The following is a 17,047-nucleotide window of genomic DNA, read 5'->3' as shown; positions in this document are numbered from 1 at the left end:
AGGGCAGCTTAGCCAATCAGAGATGAGACGTTTGCATATCATGAATATTAACGAGCAAAACTTATAATCCTGATGTGGCAGTGCGATCGTCCTGTCACAGTGTCCCGATTGGTTATGCGCCCTGGCTACTTGACCAAGGGGATGTCCCTTTGGCTGACTGGTTAGCGCGCGTGACTCTCACCCGGGAGTCTGGGGATCGAATCCTGCCCAGGCCCTCGTTTCTACACCTTGCCACACTATCTTTTCCTGTCTCCAACTCCCCTGACTTACTGCTACACCCTGACTCGAAAGCACCAGAGCTTTTTTCTACAGAAAATGGCTCACAAGGGATCCATTCATACAAGAGATCACAGCAGATTTGTTGAAAAACAAAAAAGGTGAACGAGACATTTAAAGTCTGTTGGAAATATAACAAATCATCAAACTACCCCAACATCACAGATCACTTTTAGGGCACTTCTGAAAATCAAAGCATCTTGTGTTGTTAGAAGTGGCAATATGATGTCATCAGTGCATTAGTTTAAATGTGGACATCATTTTCAATAGTTTCAAAATAAATGTCAAACTTACAAATAATGCAGTATTCAACTTGGTTTTCACTTTCCTCCTATCATTTTTTTCTCTTATAGCCCTTTCCTGCTCCTCTGGGAGTCCCATATCTCAGCCTGTGGTCTCTTAAAAAGTATTTCATGTATAAAATCAAATAAACTCTTGGCTTGTATTGCAGATGTCACATAAAAGAAGATAAAAGGCTTTTCAAAACATTATTGGATGTTGTAGAAGCTTTTCAGCTTACTTTATTTCTAACTAAAGACTTGCAAACTGACCTCATTTTCTCTTCAGGTTTTATTCTGAACCGATTTTTGGGAATAAACTCTATAAAATAAAATTTGCTCCCAAAAACAGAACATTTATGTGTCAATAAAACACGTGTTGTGTTGATTAGCTCAACAAATCCCAAAATAACTCAACTTAAAGATTTTAAATTATCTTTCAGTACTGTGACCCTTCTATTCTTATCAAGCTTTCATCTTCAGCATTCAATAAGAATGAAAAATGGGATCATCTTGGGTGGTTTATTAATTCTGCTCAGAAAAGGGATGCCAGAAGTGGTGGCTGAACTCTCTCATCTGCTTTGTTTGCTGTCGCTGCTGCAGGTATGATCACAGACGATCATCAGGTGTGATGATTTCTACGAGTTTGGATGCTGCTTTTTGCAAAAATTGTTTTATTAGAAAAGTCAAAACAGTTACAAAACATCTCTGCTGCATGCACACTGGTATTCACTAGTATTAAAGAGATGAGGAGTGTTGCAGCACAGCCTGAGAGTGATTTAGACTGAGTGCGTCATCAGCCATCCTACAAGTGTACTTGAGGGTCTGTCCATTGTTTGTGATCTGATCACCCAGTACACATCTTGGTAGCAGACTGGTGCCAGCTTTGTGCTTTTTTGTTGTGCTTCTGTAATCACAGTTCATCCCTGGAGGGTCCAAAAGTCTGTTTGTATGCAACTACTGCCAGGATATCCCCCTCAGCTCTGATCAAAACCTCCGGAAATGAACACAGCTGCTCCTTGTTCGTGAGCGCGCGTGTGTGTGTGTGGGTGTGTGTGTGTGTGTGTGTGTGTGTGTGTGTGTGTGTGTTTGTATGACTATACTTGTGAGGACGTACCCTTGACAAACGACCTGTACTGTGAGGACATTTTCCTTTGTGAGGACATTTTGCCATGTCCTCACAAAATTTTGCCTTAAATCTTCTTTAATTACACTCAAACGTGTTCTGGCAAAGTTTCAGAAAAATACCTCAGAAAAATAGTAATTACTGACATGTGTGTTTTGGAGTCAACTCTTGAGCTCACCTAGTGGACACACACTAGTACTGCAGCTCTGGACTTGAATTTTTTGCTCCAATTTTCTGATTGGCTGAGGCCATGGATTTTTCTGATTGGCTTTTGTAGTTATGTGACCTGCTTGACAAGTAAGTGAAATGAAATGAAACTTAAAAACTACATGGATTTATAAGTTTAGACAAAATATTTTAAATTAATTCTCGGTTAACATTTAATTCTAATGACTAATTCTGCTCCTTATATTCATATAAAATAAAAATAATTACAATAATAATAAATTCAAATTCATTGTTAAATCATATTAAATAATACACTATAGCCAATATAGGCTGTAAACTCTGGCCCTTCTGAATGAGACAGCAACTTGAAACTTGAATATGTTGGAGCTGTCAGCTATGTAAACATATAGTTAAAGTTTCAATTCTCTAGGTTGAAGAGAACCATGTTTTTCAGCCCAAATCATTCCTTTTTTCTGCATATATGACCCTTTTGAATGAGACAGCAACTTGACACTTGAATATTTTGGAGTTGCCAGCTATGTAAAGACACAGTAAAAGGTTCAAGTCTCTAGGTTGAAGAGAACATTGTTTTTCAGACCCAAACCTTCCTTTTTTCTGCATGTACCAAAACGTTGTGACCTCTGACCCAGAACACCACCAGAACGATGCAATGGCTACCAATCCGCCTGGGCTAGCTCGGGGTGCCGGTGGCATGCCGAATCGGTGTTTGTTTGGTGAAAATCGGTTGAAAAATAACACATTTGCGAGCACATGGCAAAAATGGCGGGGAAACTGCCCTCTGGGCCCAAACAAACCTTTACAACAATGCGACCGGCACAAATTTAAAACCTGTGGGTCGCGCCAGCATCGGGATGCACCAAAACAACTTTTGTGTGCATCAAACCAACGTGGGCCGAACGGCGGCCAAAAAGGGGCACAAATATAGGTCAGGCTTCGTTTGGGGCCTAGGGTTTGGCCCAAACGTCCAGTTGCTTTTAAATTATTAAAAATAGTTATATTCTACATAGGGACACGAAATTCACATATGTTGTAAACCCTAACCCTAACCAAAAATCCCCACTTTCAATGGGAAATTGTGATTTTCTTCAAACTCTCTCTTAGGACAGCTGGGCCTCATGGCTTAGGCTGCTGCCTCAACTCAGGATAAGCGGATGAAAATGGATGAATGGTTGGATGAAATTATTGTTTTAGTAATAGTGTTCTGACTCTCCCTTTAAGACGATAGTGTTTGCGTTCTGGTATGTCTCTCCTAGTCTAAAAAGCCCCCCCAAGTCCCGTACTTCAAAAAGCTCCTATACTTTAACATTGCCTTTTCCACTAATTTTAAGGTCACGGTGTGGGTCACAGGAGTGATGTAACTGGTCAGAAATCAGGTCACTTCATTGTCATAACCCTCCCTTTAAGGCGTTAGTGTCTGCATTCTGATATGTCATTCCTAGTCTAAAGAGCCCCCTCAAATGTACTCTAAAAAGCTCCTATACTTTAACATTGCCTTTTCCACTAATTTTGAGGTCACGGTGTGGGTCACAGGAGGGATGTAAAGGGTCTTAAATCAGGTCACTTCATCATCATAACCCTCCCTTCGAGGTGGTCATGTCTAGCATTGTCACGGTGTGAAAATTTAACCTCACGGTTATTGTGACCAAAATTATCACGGTTTTCGGTATTATCGCGGTATTTTTTTAAACGTGTTACATTTTCAGACAACTACATAAACCCTGTATGTCAGGAAAATATTGTCCTCAGTTTGTGTCTAAATTTTGCCTAAAATTTATTATTTTGTAATTATGTTGTTTATTTGTTTACATTTTTCCCCTTTAGTATTTAAAATACATTATTTGCCCACAACTTCTTATTTTTTGTCTGTTTGATGTCATCAATTTAAAAATATTAGATCAGATGATACTCGGTATTCAAGTAGCCTTCTAATCAGATACTTTTTTTTTACCCTTTCTTGAGTAATAAACCCTATATCAGGAAAAAATTGTCCTCGGTTTGTGTCCTTTCGGTGAGCTTTGCAGATTTGGGAAAATGTCATCAGGCAGTAATCATTGTTAAATTCATAATTATTCTCGCAGAGAGACCAACTCTTAACTGTCCCTGGGAGCCCCGTAATGCATAGCGTCATTTCAAAATGGGGATGTCCGTGACACGGTTTACATGCAGGTAGCGGTGCTGCAGCTGCTTTATATAGTCATTCATGCGCAAAAAATTCCCCCATCCCCGTACTTCAAAAAGATCCCATACTTTAACATTGCCTTTTCCACTAATTTTGAGGTCACGGTGTGGGTCACAGGAGGGATGTAAAGGGTCTTAAATCAGGTCACTTCATCATCATATACCCTCCCTTCGAGGTGGTCATGTCTAGCATTGTCACGGTGTGAAAATTTAACCTCACGGTTATTGTGACCAAAATTATCACGGTTTTCGGTATTATCATGTTATTTTTTTTAAACGTGTTACATTTTCAGACAACTACATAAACCCTGTATATCAGGAAAAAATTGTCCTCGGTTTTTGTCCTTCCGGTGAGCTTTGCAAATTTGGGAAAATGTCATCAGGCAGTAATCATTGTTAAATTCATAATTATTCTCGGAGAGAGACCAACTCTTAACTGTCCCTGGGAGCCCCGTAATGCATAGCGTCATTTCAATATGGAGGTGTCTGCGACACGGTTTACATGCAGGTAGCGGTGCTGCAGCTGCTTTATATAGTCATTCATGCACAAAAAATTCCACCATCCCCGTACTTCAAAAAGATCCCACACTTTAACATGGCCTTTTCCACTAATTTTGAGGTCACGGTGTGGGTCACAGGAAGGATGTAAAGGGTCTTAAATCAGGTCACTTCATCATCATAACCCTCCCTTCGAGGTGGTCATGTCTAGCATTGTCACGGTGTGAAAATTTAACCTCACGGTTATTGTGACCAAAATTATCACTGTTTTCGGTATTATCGTGGTATTTTTTTTAAACGTGTTACATTTTCAGACAACTACATAAACCCTGTATATCAGGAAAATATTGTCCTCAGTTTGTGTCTAAATTTTGCCTAAAATTTGTTATTTTGTAATTATGTTGTTTATTTGTTTACATTTTTCCCCTTTAGTATTTAAAATACAATATTTGCCCATAACTTCTTAATTTTTGTCTGTTTGATGTCATCATTTTAAAAATATTAGATCAGATGATACTCGGTACTCAAGTAGCCTTCTAATCAGATACTTTTTTTTTACCCTTACTTGAGTAATAAACCCTATATCAGGAAAAAATTGTCCTCGGTTTGTGTCCTTCCGGTGAGCTTTGCAAATTTGGGAAATGTCATCAGGCAGTAATCATTGTTAAATTCATAATTATTCTCGGAGAGAGACAAACTCTTAACTGTCCCTGGGAGCCCCGTAATGCATAGCGTCATTTCAAAATGGGGATGTCCGCGACACGGTTTACATGCAGGTAGCGGTGCTGCAGCTGCTTTATATAGTCATTCATGCGCAAAAAATTCCCCCTTCCTCGTACTTCAAAAAGATCCCATACTTTAACATGGCCTTTTCCACTATTTTTGAGGTCACGGTGTGGGTCACAGGAGGGATGTAAAGGGTCTTAAATCAGGTCACTTCATCGTCATAACCCTCCCTTCGAGGCGGTCATGTCTTTATTCTGATATGTCATTCAAAAGGAAAAAAAGCCCCCCCAAATGTTCTTCAAAAAGATCCCATACTTTAACATGGCCTTTTCCACTAAATTTGAGGTTACGGTGTGGGTCACAGGAGTCATGTAACTGGTCAGAAATCAGGTCACTTCATCGTCATAACCCTCCCTTTAAGGCGGTAGTGTCTGCATTCTGATACATCATTCATGCGCAAAAAATTCCCCCACCCCCGTACTTCAAAAAGCTCCTATACTTTAACATTGCCTTTTCCACTAATTTTGAGGTCACGGTGTGGGTCACAGGAGTGATGTAAATGGTCAGAAATCAGGTCACTTCATCGTCATAACCCTCCCTTTAAGGCGGTATTGTCTGCATTCTGATACGTCATTCTTAGTCTAAAGAGCCCCCTCAAATGTACTCAAAAAAGCTCCTATACTTTAACATTGCCTTTTCTACTAATTTTGAGGTCACGGTGTGGGTCACAGGAGGGATGTAGAGGGTCTTAAATCAGGTCACTTCATCATCATAACCCTCCCTTCGAGGCGGTCATGTCTTTATTCTTATAAGTCATTCATACACAAAAAAAACCCCGAAATGTTCTTCAAAAAGATCCCATATTTTAACATTGCCTTTTCCACTAATTTTGAGGTCACAGTGTGGGTCACAGGAGGGATGTAAAGGGTCTTAAATCAGGTCACTTCATCATCATAACCCTCCCTTCGAGGCGGTCATTTCTAGCATATTTGCCCATAACTTCTTATTTTTTGTCTGTTTGATGTCATCATTTTAAAAATATTAGATCAGATGATACTGGGTACTCAAGTAGCCTTCTAATCAGATACTTTTTTTTACCCTTACTTGAGTCATAAACCCTATATCAGGAAAAAATTGTCCTCGGTTTGTGTCCTTCCGGTGAGCTTTGCAGATTTGGGAAAATGTCATCAGGCAGTAATCATTGTTAAATTCATAATTATTCTCGGAGAGAGACCAACTCTTAACTGTCCCTGGGTGCCCCGTAATGTATAGCGTCATTTTAAAATGGGGATGTCCGCGACACGGTTTACATGCAGGTAGCGGTGCTGCAGCTGCTTTATATAGTCATTCATGCGCAAAAAATTCCCCCTTCCTCGTACTTCAAAAAGATCCCATACTTTAACATTGCCTTTTCCACTAATTTTGAGGGCACGGTGTGGGTCACAGGAGGGATGTAAATGGTCTTAAATCAGGTCACTTCATCATCATAACCCTCCATTTGAGGCGGTCATTTCTACATTCTGATATGTCATTCATGCGCAAAAAATTCCCCCACCCCCGTACTTCAAAAAGCTCCTATACTTTAACATTGCCTTTTCCACTAATTTTGAGGGCACGGTGTGGGTCACAGGAGGGATGTAAATGGTCTTAAATCAGGTCACTTCATCATCATAACCCTCCCTTCGAGGCGGTCATGTCTTTATTCTTATAAGTCATTCATACACAAAAAAAGCCCCCGAAATGTTCTTCAAAAAGATCCCATATTTTAACATTGCCTTTTCCACTAATTTTGAGGTCACGGTGTGGGTCACAGGAGGGATGTAAAGGGTCTTAAATCAAGTCACTTCATCTTCATAACCCTCCCTTCGAGGCGGTCATTTCTAGCATATTTGCCCATAACTTCTTATTTTTTGTCTGTTTGATGTCATCATTTTAAAAATATTAGATCAGATGATACTCGGTACTCAAGTAGCCTTCTAATCAGATACTTTTTTTTACCCTTACTTGAGTCATAAACCCTATATCAGGAAAAAATTGTCCTCGGTTTGTGTCCTTCCGGTGAGCTTTGCAGATTTGGGAAAATGTCATCAGGCAGTAATCATTGTTAAATTCATAATTATTCTCGGAGAGAGACCAACTCTTAACTGTCCCAGGGAGCCCCGTAATGTATAGCGTCATTTCAAAATGGGGATGTCCGCGACACGGTTTACATGCAGGTAGCGGTGCTGCAGCTGCTTTATATAGTCATTCCTGCGCAAAAAATTCCCCCTTCCTCGTACTTCAAAAAGATCCCATACTTTAACATTGCCTTTTCCACTAATTTTGAGGGCACGGTGTGGGTCACAGGAGGGATGTAAAGGGTCTTAAATCAGGTCACTTCATCATCATAACCCTCCCTTCGAGGTGGTCATGTCTAGCATTGTCACGGTGTGAAAATTTAACCTCACGGTTATTGTGACGTAAATTATCACGGTTTTCGGTATTATCGTGGTATTTTTTTAAATGTGTTACATTTTCAGACAACTACATAAACCCTGAATATCAGGAAAAAATTGTCCTCGGTTTGTGTCCTTCCGGTGAGCTTTGCAAATTTGGGAAAATGTCATCAGGCAGTAATCATTGTTAAATTCATAATTATTCTCGGAGAGAGACCAACTCTTAACTGTCCCTGGGAGCCCCGTAATGCATAGCGTCATTTCAAAATGGGGATGTCCGCGACACGGTTTACATGCAGGTAGCGGTGCTGCAGCTGCTTTATATAGTCATTCATGCGCAAAAAATTCCCCCTTCCCCGTACTTCAAAAAGATCCCATACTTTAACATTGCCTTTTCCACTAATTTTGAGGTCACGGTGTGGGTCACAGGAGGGATGTAAAGGGTCTTAAATCAGGTCACTTCATCATCATAACCCTCCCTTCGAGGTGGTCATGTCTAGCATTGTCACGGTGTGAAAATTTAACCTCACGGTTATTGTGACCAAAATTATCACGGTTTTCGGTATTATCGTGGTATTTTTTTAAACGTGTTACATTTTCAGACAACTACATAAACCCTGAATATCAGGAAAAAATTGTCCTCGGTTTGTGTCCTTCCGGTGAGCTTTGCAAATTTGGGAAAATGTCATCAGGCAGTAATCATTGTTAAATTCATAATTATTCTCGGAGAGAGACCAACTCTTAACTGTCCCTGGGAGCCCCGTAATGCATAGCGTCATTTCAATATGGGGGTGTCTGCGACACGGTTTACATGCAGGTTGCAGTGTTTCGGCTGCTTTAAATAGCAACTCGTTGCATTCTCCCTCAACCCAAATCCTCGGATCACGCATTTTAGTTAAAACGCTAACGTTAACTTGCCTTGCGTTTACTGTAGAGTTGTGGGTGATGGTCACGCAGATGTGTCATGAGATCAAAAAGATCCCATACTTTAACATTGCCTTTTCCACTAATTTTGAGGTCACGGTGTGGGTCACAGGAGCAATGTAAAGGGTCTTAAATCAGGTCACTTCATCATCATAACCCTCCCTTTGAGGCGGTCATATCTGCATTCTGATACGTCATTCATGCGCAAAAAAGACCCCACCCCCATACTTCAAAAAGCTCCTATACTTTAACATTGCCTTTTCCACAAGTTTTGAGGTCACGGCGTGGGTCACAGGAATGATGTAAAGGGTCTTAAATCAAGTCACTTCATCATCATAACCCTCCCTTCGAGGCGGTCATGTCTTTATTCTGATATGTCATTCATACGCAAAAAAGCCCCCCCAAACGTTCTTCAAAAAGATCCTATACTTTAACATTGCCTTTTCCACTAATTTTGAGGTCAGTGTGTGAGTCACAGGAGTGATGTAAATGGTCAGAAATCAGGTCACTTCATCGTCATAACCCTCCCTTTAAGGCGGTAGTGTCTGCATTCTGATACGTCATTCATGCGTAAAAAATTCCCCCACCCCCGTACTTCAAAAAGCTCCTATACTTTAACATTGCCTTTTCCACTAATTTTGAGGTCACGGTGTGGGTCACAGGAGGGATGTAAATGGTCTTAAATCAGGTCACTTCATCATCATAACCCTCCCTTTGAGGCGGTCATTTCTACATTCTGATATGTCATTCATGCGCAAAAAATTCCCCCCCAAACGTTCTTCAAAAAGATCCTATACTTTAACATTGCCTTTTCCACTAATTTTGAGGTCAGTGTGTGAGTCACAGGAGTGATGTAAATGGTCAGAAATCAGGTCACTTCATCGTCATAACCCTCCCTTTAAGGCGGTAGTGTCTGCATTCTGATACGTCATTCATGCGCAAAAAATTCCCCCACCCCCGTACTTCAAAAAGCGCCTATACTTTAACATTGCCTTTTCCACTAATTTTGAGGTCAAGGTGTGGGTCACAGGAGGGATGTAAAGGGTCTTAAATCAGGTCACTTCATCGTCATAACCCTCCCTTCGAGGCGGTCATGTCTTTATTCTGATATGTCATTCATACGCAAAAAAGCCCCCCCAAATGTTCTTCAAAAAGATCCCATACTTTAACATGGCCTTTTCCACTAATTTTGAGGTCACGGTGTGGGTCACAGGAGTGATTTAAATGGTCAGAAATCAGGTCACTTCATCGTCATAACCCTCCCTTCGAGGCGGTCATGTCTTTATTCTGATATGTCATTCATACGCAAAAAAGCCCCCCCAAATGTTCTTCAAAAAGATCCCATACTTTAACATGGCCTTTTCCACTAATTTTGAGGTCACGGTGTGGGTCACAGGAGTGATTTAAATGGTCAGAAATCAGGTCACTTCATCGTCATAACCCTCCCTTTAAGGCGGTAGTGTCTGCATTCTGATATGTCATTCTTAGTCTAAAGAGCCCCCTCAAATGTCCCCAAAAAAGCTCCTATACTTTTAACATTGTCCAAAATCCAAAAACTCTCCATGTCCAAAATGTGCGTAAGCCAGCTCCTTAGGTCAACTCAAAGTTGCCCACATTTTCCCACTACTTTTTCCTTTATAAATCCCAAAGTTTGAATGGCAAGTTACTTTTGCAGTTTTGCAACCCCATTTTGTGGGTAAGCAAGCTTTATAAATGACACCCCAGGCCACTATAAAACTTACTGATGTACATCTGCAGCATGCAAGGACCATTTACAGGGGTTGATTTTATTTGTCACAGTTTTCACCCCTTCAGAGTTTGTAGGTATGAACGTTCTTGTTCTCTGCACCATCACAGTTGATTCATTGGTTGAGCCCCAATACATAAAAAATAAATTAAATGAACAGGATAAATATTATATATATAATGTGTGTGTATGTATGTATGTGTGTGTAAGCTGTTGAAATATATGCTCATATATTTATTAATAAATATCTAATATATACATATGAGACTCACATGGTCAAGTGTGATTTTAGTTTTCAGCAGAAACAGACTTTTTTGGGAGTGGGGGTGGGGAGTGGCTCTGCACCTGCACTGGACAGGGGAGCAAAAGTTCATGATGCATTCAGGGAAAATTGGTGTGTCCAACTATACTGAAATAAAAACATCTAAAGAGGTTTATTTGTGAATGCTATGAGTTTTCTGTAAAATGATTACTGCTTAAATATTGCACATGAAATTAGCTCATGCCTGAAGTCTGTTAAGACATTATCAGCTGGAAAACCCTAAATTTTTAATGTATCAAGTTTGCAGTCTCATTGTTCGTGAAAGCAGCATGTGCATTGTAGATGGAAAGTACCGGAGCTGCCCTGGATCTCTCCAACTTTGTCAGTCTTTGACTAATTCTACAGAGGAAAAGAGGAATAACTCCACAGCCCAAAAAGGTAACATATAATTTAAAATATTCCATGAAATCATTTACACTTTTTTTAATAAGACAATTACAGCTCTTATCATGCTAAAACAATTTGAACTGAATTGAGCTGTGCTTGTGAGTTTTAGGTAATTTTCTATCAGAGACTATTGTCTTCTTTCAACTTTAAGGTATGTTTAAAGAAATAAAGACACGCTTTACCTACTTACATTTTTAAAACTTATTTTTAAATTAAAACAAAGTGGCTGTCTGCATGGTAAAGCTACGGGGCCTGAAGTGAGCTGTATTTGTGAGGACTCAAAGTGTAGTTTTCAGTAATTTTGTATCAGGGACATGGTTTTGTCCCTATGTAACATTAATAATGCTGTACATTTCAACCAGAGCAGTGTTGTTCTATTTTGTGATAGGGTTCATTAACATTATAAAAAGGATTCAGTGTGATGGAAGGTGTACAATGAAATCTAAAAAGAGAGAAATATTATTTTGTTGGGAAATCTAATCTTTCATAGGCAATGTGGATACAATAATCAGTTTTTGACATTTAAAAAAACCCACTAGTGACGTGTTGGCCACGAACGAAACGGCTCTCAGAGCCGACTTGTTTATGTGACCGTTAGGAGAAAGGTCCCTTCTGCAGGAACTGGCTCCCTCTTGGAGAAGTCAAAGTGAGTTACATAGACTGTACCCGCAGGCCCTGGAGCCACTAGAACACAGCAAAACTTGAGCGCACATGTGCAGCGGGCCTCAGTGAAGCTGACCTCCAGTAAAAGCAAATAGGCTGTGCGGTTAGTTTCTGAGATATTACACTTTATTTTATAGGTTATTCTTAACCCTAACCCAGACTGCACCAAAACAGTTCAAAGTAGTCTACTTTTTAGTGCTATGTTTGTGCTGGTTTGTGCTGTTGAAATATAATTTGTGTTGCTATGGTTTCTGAGATATAACAAGTTTTATTGTTGTGTGATGCTCCAAAACATTCCAAAATAGTCTACATTTTAGTTCTTCGTTTGTGTAGTTAAAATTGGGGCGACAGTGGCACAAACCTATTTGCTTTTACTTTTCAAGTGGGGGAGATCAGCTTCACTGAGCTCCGATGCTGTGAAGGCAGGGAGAGGGGTGGCATGCACAAAATGCCTGTGAGACAAATTACATTAACTGATAAGACCTGTAAATATTGGTGGGGACAAATCTGTAAGAGGAGAAAGGAAAATCAAACAAAGCTTCAGAAAGGTGAGGACATGAGTGAAAACAGGACAGGCACCAAGGTTTGGACAAATTTTAACTACAGTGACAATTAAAAGACAGAGTGTAGATTGTGCAAAGGGTAAATATATCCAAAAGGCTATAATAGTTCAAAACTAATACAAATTTTACTTGCAGAGTTTGTTTTTGTCATTTAAAATGTGTTTATGTAGCTCTCTGCTTCATGTTGAATAAAATAAGTTATTTAAACAATAAACACTTGATAAAATGTATATTGTAGATTAGTAATTCAGTTTACATACAGTTTTATATAATTTCTGGTGATAAATTCATTTAGGAAACGAAAAATATGAGGAGCTGTTTAAGAGCCGAAAGAGCCGGTTCATTTTAGTGAGCCGAGCTGTAAGACCCTAACCTAGCAGCAGCCAGATCTCTATGTGTAGCCTCGTGTAGAGTCTACACATTTAGATCTGGACTCTCTGCAGCAGAAACCGGCTGAAAGAGGGAGGGCTGTGTGGTAGAATATTTTGAACTGACTGAAGGACGCGCAAGGTAGTGCCCGGCTGGCACTAGCTGGCTGCTGCCAGGATAGGGCTCTTGATACGATCGTCAAAACGAACTCCCACCCTACAGCAAAGTGCTGACACACAATTGGATTGACCCATTTTGGGCCGGATGCCGGACACTTTTAACTAGTGATGGGAACCCTGGATCTTTTAAGAGAACCAGTTCTTACGGCCAGCTGTAACACACCAAACATGGCTTTTTTGCTAAAATGGTTATCTACACTGAACAAAAATATAAACGCAACACTTTTGTCTTTGCTCCCATTTTTCATGAGCTGAACTCAAACAGTTGAAACTTTTTCTACATACACCAAACACCCATGACCCTCAAATATTATTCTGAAATCTGTCTACATGTGTGTTCTCGAGCACTTTTTCTTTACCAAGATAATCCATCCCACCTCAAAGGTGTGGCAAATCAAGGGGCTGATTAGACAGCTTGAATAATGTAAAGGAGTGCCTTAGACTGCCCTTCATATTTCAAACTTTGCTAACTTTATTAATAACTCTGCTAAATAGTCATAGCCATAGTTCAAATTATTGATAAACTTGTGTTAAATCATCTAATCTGACATCTTTCCAGACATGCAGAGCCAATGCCCCTCAGGAGCTGGGATTCCAGAGGATTTCAATGAGAAAGAGAAAACAGGTGAGTGACTTCCACATTCACGTGATTGTATGAGTTGTTGTGACTCCTGGTCTATCCACTAACTATATTGGCAGACATCACTTAAAGAGCAAGTCACCCCCAAATCAACTTATTTTTTGCTGATAAACTGTATCAATGAGTGTCTAATAGTGCTGTAGAAATGTGTGGTCATTATTATGGCTTTTTAGTGCATCTTATTTAGAGTTTAAAAATTCAGCCTAAGACAGTCCACCAGTCAGCAAGCTGGGTTCTCTGTCGGAAACCTACACTCACCCTTTCCCTCCGTGATTATGGGAAATGTCCGTTCTCTTCTCAATAAGATGGACAAGCTCACAGCACTGACCAGGTTGCAGCAAGACTACAGACAGTGTAGTCTGTTATTTTTTAAGGAAACGTGGACGGATGAGCTCATAGCTGACTGAGGTTTCACTGGGAGAATTTAAACTCACGTGGGCCGACAGGAGCGTGGAGTGTGAAGCGCAAGAGTGGGGGTCTGGTTGTGTTTAATAATGAGAAATGGTGCAACCCAGCGTATGTGACCATTAAAAATAAACTCTGCACAAATGACATTGAGTTACTGGCTGTTGGTCTCCAGCCCATTACATCCCGAGAGAGTTTTCACATGTAATTGCGCCAGACGCCCCTCCCTGGGTTGCCACCTTACCGCGGTGAGAGGGTTTGTGTGTCCCAATGATCCTAGGAGCTATATTGTCTGAGGCTTATGCCTCTGGTAGGGTCACTCATGGCAAACAGGTCCTAGGTGAGGGATCAGACAAAAAGCAGCCCAATGACCCATTATGATGAATAATATAAATTGACACAGTGTTCACTCACCCGGATGTGGGTCACCGGGGCCCCACTCTGGAGCCAGGTCTGGAGGTGGGGCACGTCGGCGAGCGCCTGGTGGCTGGGCTTTCACCCAGCCCGGCCGGGCACAGCCCAAAGAGAAAAGGTGGGTCCCCCTTCCAATGGGCTCACCACTTGTGGGAAGAGCCAAAGGGGTCAGGTGCAATGTGTGATGGGTGGAAGCCGAAGGCTCAGATGCGGTCTGATCCTTGGCTACAGAAGCTGGCTCTCGGTACGTGGAATGTCACCTCGACTAGATATAGTCGGACTCACATCAATACATGGGTCTGGCTCTGGAACCAGATTCCTTGAGAGGGGCTCGACACTCTACCACTCTGGAGTTGCCCCCACTGAGAGGCGCCGAGCGGGGTGGGCATACTAGTTGCCCCCCATCTTGGTGCCTGTACATTGGGGTTTACCTTGGTGGACGAGAGGGTAGCCTCCCTCTGCCTACGTGTGGGGGGACGGGTTCTGACTGTTGTCTGTGCTTATGCACCAAACTACAGTTCAGACTACCCACCCTTTTTGGAGTCCTTGGAGGAGGTGCTGGAAAGCACTCCTTCTGGTGACTCCCTCATTCCGCTGGGGGACTTTAACGCTCACGTGGGCAACGACAGTGAGACCTGGAGAGGTGTGGTGGGGAGGAACGGCCCCCCTGATCTGAATTTGAGTGGTGTTTGTTGTTGGATATCTGTGCTCGTCATGGCTTGTCTATAACTAACACAATTTTCAGACATAAAGGTGTCCATATGTGCTCTTGGCACCAGGATACCTTAGGCCGCAGCTCGATGATCGACTTTGTTGACATTTCATCTAATCTGCAACCGCATGTCTTGGACACTCGGGTAAAGAGAGAGGCGGAGCTGTCAACTGACCACTACCTGGTGGTGAGTTGGCTTTGATGGTGGGGGAAGATGCCGGTCAGACCTGGCAGGCCCAAAGGTATTGTGAGGGTCTTCTGGGAACGTCTGGCAGAGTCTCCTGTCAGAAGAAGTTTAAATTCTCACCTCGGACAGAACTTCCAAAATGTTCTGGGGGAGGCGGGGGACATGGAGTCCGAGTGAGCCATGTTCCGTGCTTTCATTGTCGAGGTGGCTGACCGGAGCTACGGCCGCAGGGTTGTTGGTGTCTGTCGTGGTGGCAACCCCCAAACCCACTGGTGGACACCAACGGTTAGGGATGCCGTCAAGCTGAAGATAAAGAGTCCTATAGGGTCTGTTTGGCCTGTGGGACTCCAGAGGCAGCTGATGGGTACCGGCAGGCCAAGCGGAATGCGGCCCAGGTTGTCACAGCATGCTGCATAGTGTTGGAACCCAAGTTTTTTTCATTTTTATTCGTGTTTTTTTAGTGGTCGAAGGTTACATTACTAGATTACTGCCTATGTGTATATACATGTACCTATATCATATTTTTCTTCTGATTATCCCCTTAAGTGTTGGTGCTGCTGTAACAAGTGAATTCCCCCACTGTGGGATCAATAAAGTGTATTCTATTCTATTCTTCCTAAAGGATTATTAGGAACACCATACTAATACGGTGTTTGACCCCCTTTTGCCTTCAGAACCGTCTTAATTCGACGTGGCAGTAGCCACATTTACATGTGCATATTTCATCAGATTGAACGCCCAATCAGATAAAAAAATTCTGCATGTAAACATGTCAATCAAATATTCTGATCCGATTTGGCCCGATCGGATTGAAATTTCAATTCGATTGAGGGAGGTGGTTTTGTCCGATGATCATTCTGATTGACGTGCATGTACACAGCTATTCGGATTGTTGGGGTAAAATAATGCCCACTGCGCATGTGTGCAACAGCGAGCGGGCCTCTCCGCTGTCATTTGGACTGCCTGACTTCAAAAATGACAGCGTAATCAATGAGCAGAGGCTTTTAAATTTGATAACAAGCCGTCCCGTTTCAGTAATATTTAATTCAGAACTTGCATTTTGTAGAAGTAAAATAAAAATCTGATTATTGCACAAATCACTCGACAAACATTTTCAAATCTGTACTGGAAATACCCAAGTTTATTGCGGAGGTTGCAGCGCACAGATCCCCGTTTCTGTCAGCTTTGAACGCAGCAACTTCTGCAGCAGGTGATGGAGACGCCAGAGACGCTTGTAAAGAAGACAGGATAATATCAGTTTTACAGACCTGATTGGAGGCTGATGTTGGGTAGGAAAACATCCTCGGTTAAATATTCTGGACAACAGTAAAGTCCGTGTTAAAAGCACATTAACGCAGATGACCTGAGATGCGGTTCGTTAATGATGAACACAGGCTTCTAAACTTTCTGAACGTCTTCTGTTGTTTTATTTTAAACAGATTTTTCTCAACAGTTTCAGCTGATTGTCACATGTTAAGAATAATAAGCCACAACAGAGCTCAGTAATAAAACATGAGTCTAAACGCCCCCATCCCCACTCTGCGCCACAGTGCAGCGCAACGGCATATCTGTCACTTCAGACCCACGGACCAGCTGATCAAGAGGCAGAAACATAACCCTCCCTTATTTTAATCAACAATAAAAATGCAGCAAAGCATAGATCTGCAGTTATTCACTGAAGAAAACGTAACTTCTATGAGCAAAATAAAAATATTGAAGTGAATAAATGAATCGGGAAAGCAGGAAGAATTGTTATTTCTGTTTTTACATTTTTCATTTCGTTTCATGGTGTTTGTTTACAATTTTTCTTCCGGGAAAGGCAACTTTCT

General features: G+C 41.4%; 1 protein-coding gene across 1 annotated transcript in view; it reads left to right on the top strand.

Moving 5' to 3' along the window:
* The window catches only part of LOC107373900 (chondroitin sulfate N-acetylgalactosaminyltransferase 1), a 74,229-nt gene that overhangs the window by 15,362 nt on the left and 41,820 nt on the right, over positions 1–17,047 (top strand).

Source organism: Nothobranchius furzeri, chromosome 6 (assembly GCF_043380555.1).
Source record: "Nothobranchius furzeri strain GRZ-AD chromosome 6, NfurGRZ-RIMD1, whole genome shotgun sequence".
NCBI lineage: Eukaryota > Metazoa > Chordata > Actinopteri > Cyprinodontiformes > Nothobranchiidae > Nothobranchius > Nothobranchius furzeri.
This window is presented reverse-complemented; position numbering and strand designations above follow the sequence as displayed.